The following is a 5,704-nucleotide window of genomic DNA, read 5'->3' on the forward strand; positions in this document are numbered from 1 at the left end:
CGTGGACGGACTCAGAGGTTGTTCAGGCTACTACTTCTGCTGCTGCTGTTGCAGATGAGGACTCCAGCGACCACAAGGAATGGTGGTGATGATGATCTCCTGCATTGCTACCACCTATGACCGTAGTAGTGCTCTTTGCCCTTTTGGTGTCTCAATGCCAAAGGGGGAGAGAGTTTAGATTTGCCGAGTCACGAGTGCATCTTATTTGCTTGATTTCTTCGCTCGTGAACTCTTTTATCATTTGCTTTGGTTTGAGTTTGTGAGACCTTGAGACGGTATCATATGGTGTGAGACATATGATATCCTATTATTATACTTATGTCTAGTAGTATGTTAATTTGTGAGATGTTATCTATATTGTGCCCTATCCTTATGCTCAGATGCGATTTACTTGCATCCATGCTTATCTCTCTTATATTGTTGATACAAGTGTTGTTGGTCTATAAAATAAAGGGGGAGCGTTGATCCTAGTGTGTAGGCTTTGCATTCCAAAAGCATAATTAATTAGTGCACACATCTAGGGGGAGCCCGTCTATATTTTGTAGATGTGGGGTTTGCATTTTATCTTGTTTTATCCTTGTGCAAATCCCGCGTTGTCATCAATCCACCAAAAGGGGGGAGATTGTTAGGGAATGTAGAATGGTTGATAAGATAGTCTTATCTTAAGTCTTGCATGTAATTTGGAGATGACAAAAAACATGTTTACAATGGGTCATCTCTTAATCTTATCTTCAATAACTAGCTATTCCTAAAAACATGGTGAGACATATTGTGCTAAGAGATCATCTGTTGTCTTCTCTTAAATAAGAGAAGATATGCCTTTTCTTATGAGTTCTCTCTCCTCCACCTCATCATTTATCCTACGTGGCACTCCTAAGATAGCACCATTGTACATGCCCTTAGGCATATTTTGTCATGCCCAATATGCGATCCTATCCGAGAGGAACTCGAAGGTCCCACCAAGGACAGAGCCGTATATTGAAACGCTTTTGCAAGGTGGATATCATTACATCGTACCATTACATAAAAGTTGAGGATACATACAAAGGCATACAATGCCACAAGAATACATAGAACATCGTATATGAGAACAACATCCGACTACGGATGAAACACAAATAGAAACTCAAACGACATCCACCCTGCTAGCCCAGGCTGCCGACTAGGAACTTGTCCCAAGATCGACGACGAAGAAGAAGAAGAACTCGTAAACAAGCAAGCATCGCTCTCATGTTGGATCATCGCATTACCTATACCTGCAACTATTGTTGTAGTAATCTGTGAGCCACGAGGACTCAGCAATCTCATTACCATGGGTATCAAGACTAGCAAAGCTTAATGGGTAGGAAAGGATAAGTGGTGAGGTTGCAGCAGCGACTAAGCAATGCATGGTGGCTAACTTACGAGTACAAGAGTAAGAAGAGAAACTACGCAGACGGTCGCAAACTAAAAATGATCAATAAGTGATCCTGAACTACTTACGAGACAAACATAACCCCACCGTGTTCTCTTCTCGAACTCATTCGAAAAGAGACCATCACGGTTATGCACACGGTTGGTGTATTTTAATTCGAATCTGGTGTCAAGTTCTCTACAACGGGACATTAAAAATTCCCATCTGCCACATAACCGCGGGCACGGCTCTCGAAAGTTTAAACCCTGCAGGGGTGTCCCAACTTAGCCCATGACAAGCTCACGGTCCGCGGAGACAATCCTCCATCACGAGACCCTCCGATTAGACACGGAATCCCGGTGCACAAGACATTTCGACAATGGTAAAACAAGTCCAACAAAACCTCCCGGCGTGCCGACACCCTAATAGTAGCCGCGCGTATCTCGTCTCAGGCCACGACGGATGAGCTACGCGTATAGGTGCCAAAATAACCCAGGTTGCCCTGGGGCGGCCCCGCACAATGCTCTAGTTTGGACCAACACTCATGAGGAGCACTGGCCCGGGGGTTGATTAAGTCCTCGGGGTCCGGAAAGTCCCTATGCAAGTTTTAGTTGTTATTAGGAAAATGGTAAAACCAATGTTGGGCCTTGCTGGAAGAGTTTTATTCAAAGCGAACTGTCAAGAGGGGCCCAAAAACCCTCATCGTGTTAGGGACGCAAAATAAAGGAACATAACACCGGTATGACGGAAACTAGGGCGGCATGAGTGGAACAAAACACCAGGCAAAAGGTCGAGCCTTCCACCCATTACCAAGTATATATGTGCATTAATTAAATAAGAGATATTGTGATATTCCAACATATCCATGTCCCAACATGGAACAAACTGCAATTGCACCTGCAACTAGCAACGATATAAGAGGGGTTGAGCAAAGCGATAACATAGCCAAACAACGATTTTCTAGGAAGGGTGAAAAAATTTAGAGGCTATCATGGCAATTTGGGAGGCTTGATAAACAAGTGGTAGGTAGCGCGACATAGCGATAGCATCGAGACAACTAGCATAGCAAAGATAGTAGTGAGACCCAAGGTGACGGTCATCTTGCCTGAGATCCCGCTAGAAAGAAGATCTAGTCCATGAAGTAGACGAACCAATGTAGTCGAACGGATCCTCACAATCGCAATGTAATCAGAACTATCAAGAAGAAGCATAACCGGAAAGAAGCAAACAACATGGTAAACCAACAAGCATAATCATGACATGATGCACAACCAAGTATGATGCATGTCCAGTTTAAATATGCATGGCATGGCAAAGTGCAACAAACAATACTACAAATTAAATGGAGCTCAATATGCAACAAGTTGCATATTGACAAAACTTCACAACAATTATTTAGTTCGCTTTCGTTTATGTACCCAACAATATTAAATGTTGTTAAACATGGCAAGATGTGAAGCATATATAAACTATCTATTATGCAAGTTTAAATGAGGCCGGAAACAACAAACAACAATTCCAGAAAATCCTCATGTGCATATTTGAATTTGTTACTGTTCTGCCCTATACACAATTTTAGAGTTATTAAACATGCAAAATAGGTGCACCATGTTAATCTATGCATTTTTCTACCCCGCTTACATATAAAGTTTACTTAATTGTGAGCTACGGTTATTTAGTAATGAAATAAACTATTTTAACATGTCATTTAGCAAATTAAATGTAAACAACATTTTTAACAAGGATAAAAGTTCGATATTATGAAAGTAGACAAAATTCTAAGCATTTTACATATATAAATTATTTCGATCCGATGCACGGTTAAAGACTTATTAAATGCATGAACTAGAAGGGTTTTTCTGCAAAAACTGCACTGACTGGAAATAAGAAAAAATCACAGCAAGGAAAAAAACATGCATTGGGCTGAATCTGCTGGGCTGGGGCTCTCACCATGGGTCAAGCCCAGGTTGGTGGAGACGGGAGCTGGGCCGGTTGCTGGGCGGCTCCCGGCTTAAGGCCCAGGGCGCGGTCGCTGCGGCTGGCGGGCGAGCGGGTTAGCGAGGCAGGGACGGTCAACGCGAGCGAGGCGCTCGTCTTCGATGCAGAGGAAGCAGGGGTGTGGCGGCACTGATGGATAGTGGTGAGGCAGCAGCGGAGGAAGGTGCTGATCCGGGTGCTGGACGGCGACCTGAAGGCAGGGACGAGGCCGGAGATGCAGGGCCTCGTCGGATCGACGAAGACGACGACAAACAGAGTAGGGCGGCAGCGAGAGCTGGGGCTTCCCCGGTTCCTGCGAGAAGAAGTAGAGGAAGAGATATGAGAGCTCCAGGAGAGAGAGATTAGCACAGAGGGAGACGAAGGAGAGGGGCGCGAGGGCTGGCCTGGTGGTCGTTCGGTGGGGAAACGACCCCGGGCGATGGGTCAAGGCTAGGTCCGGGCAAGTGCGCAGCGATGATGAGGTCCGGGACGGGATGCCGGTGTTCCAAACGGAGGCTGCAGGTTCGATGGGGCTCGAGACAAACAGGTTTGGAGACGACCAGCGAAGGAGGAAGCTTGGGCGGGCGGCACGACATCCATGGCTGGACATGTTGCAAGAAGAGACGAGGGATATGAGAGAAGGAGAGGAAGTAGAAATAGAGGGAGGTAGAGAAGATAGAGCGAGAGCGGGAGGAAGTGAGGCAACCTGACCGTGCCCTTCGCTGGCGGCAGGCGTGGGTGCCCGAAGAGGTCGTGGGGTGGAGCTCCGGTGGAGTTGTTGTTGCTGCTTACGGCACAGCCGTGCCAGAGGTTGGGGAGACAAGCGAGCTCGATTAGATGGACGCGCAAGGCGAGGGAGGTGGTCGGAGGGCGAGAGAGGATCTGGATCGGGAGCAGGCTCTGGTTGGTCTAACGCTGAAAACGAGGAAGGGAGAGAGGCTGGTTGCAGGCTTAGATCCCGAGGAAGGGGAGACAAGAGGAGTGGCGGCGGCGGCGGAATGAGGAGGATGGGACAGCTTAGACTAGGGTTTCATCTATTTATATAGCATGAGGATTTTGGTTAGGGCTAATCAGACCCTTCAATTAAAATCGAACGTCCCGGGATAAATAGGCTAGGAAAGTCTATATAAGAAACGATGATGTTTTAGGGATGTTTGGGGATAATTCGAATCCAACGGTGATGACTGAGCGGGTTGGGTTCGGGCAGTTCTCGGACGTGCGCGAGGGGTTTGGTGCACTGTGCAGAGAGGTTAGGTGGTTAGACAAGAGGGACTCGAACAACCCGGTTGATCTGAGAGGAGGTCAACAGAGACAAGGAAGAAGCGACAACTACGAGCGGCTACGAGTTTTATGAAAACATGCGGATGCAATGCACATGATGCCATGATGAAATGCAACAAACAAATAAATCACACAGAGATAACAAAATAACTGGAAGGCTTCTGGAGCATCGGTCTCGGGTCGTCACATATTTCTCTCTTAGTGGTTTTGGTGATTGATGACAATGCATTTGCGGACTAATCGTGTGCATTGAGCATTTCAAATAATCTATCATATGGCACAAGATGATTCGAGCCCCTCGGAGGTTTAGAGTGAAGACGGTCTTCTTTCCTACATTTCTTTTCGGTGGACTTGAGTCGTAGGAAAAACCGTACTATCAAGAGGAGGTCCACTTCAGAAAGGTTCGGGTGGAATCAACACATACACATCTTCATATGCCACAAAATGAGCTTCCAGTATCGCGCGTACTATCGGCCCCTGCTTGGGTCTCGATTTTTTGTGTTGGGTTCAACGGTAGTCCTGCGGTGGTCCCACCGGCATACTACCCCTGAGCCCATTTTGACCGAGTTGGACAAGCAATAGTCGGAGCGGCAGTAGGAGCGGTAGTACCGCTTGTAAGCGGCAGTACCACGCCTACCTCCGCTCGCACTACCGCTAGTGGATCTGCTCCCTAGTCTTCCCCTGTTTCTGCAGCAGTAGTAGGGTGCGGTAGTACAGTCTATAAATGGTAGTACCGCCCAGTTTGGACGGTAGTACCGCTGTAGCTGCACTACCCCTTTGACCTACCACCACGGTGCCTTAGTACTGTAACACTACTTGCTTGTGGCCCTCTGCCATTACACATACTTCCTGGAACTACCGCTTGGGCGGTAGTACCACTCCCAGAGCGGTAGTACCGCTTGTATGCGGGTTGTGGGCTGAGTAACGGTTGGATTGGTTCCCCACTATATAAAAGGGATCTTCTTCCCTAAGAAGACCATCTTTTCCTTCCCCAAACTCCATTGTTGCTCAAAAGCTCATTTTCGCCCGATATCTCTTCCTAGCCAATCAAAC

The 5,704-nt window shown here is 47.0% G+C and overlaps 1 long non-coding RNA gene across 1 annotated transcript; it reads right to left on the reverse strand.

Moving 5' to 3' along the window:
* Positions 1–2,226: 2,226 nt before the first annotated feature.
* On the reverse strand, positions 2,227–4,377 carry LOC125512927. The gene is made up of 3 exons (XR_007285606.1): positions 4,077–4,377; positions 3,344–3,972; positions 2,227–2,587 (listed from the first exon to the last, which is right to left on the reverse strand). It is a non-coding gene; the product is annotated as an uncharacterized LOC125512927 (long non-coding RNA).
* Between the last annotated feature and the right edge of the window lie 1,327 nt (positions 4,378–5,704).

The sequence above is a fragment of the Triticum urartu genome, chromosome 6 (assembly GCF_003073215.2).
Source record: "Triticum urartu cultivar G1812 chromosome 6, Tu2.1, whole genome shotgun sequence".
NCBI classification, from domain to species: Eukaryota; Viridiplantae; Streptophyta; class Magnoliopsida; order Poales; family Poaceae; genus Triticum; species Triticum urartu.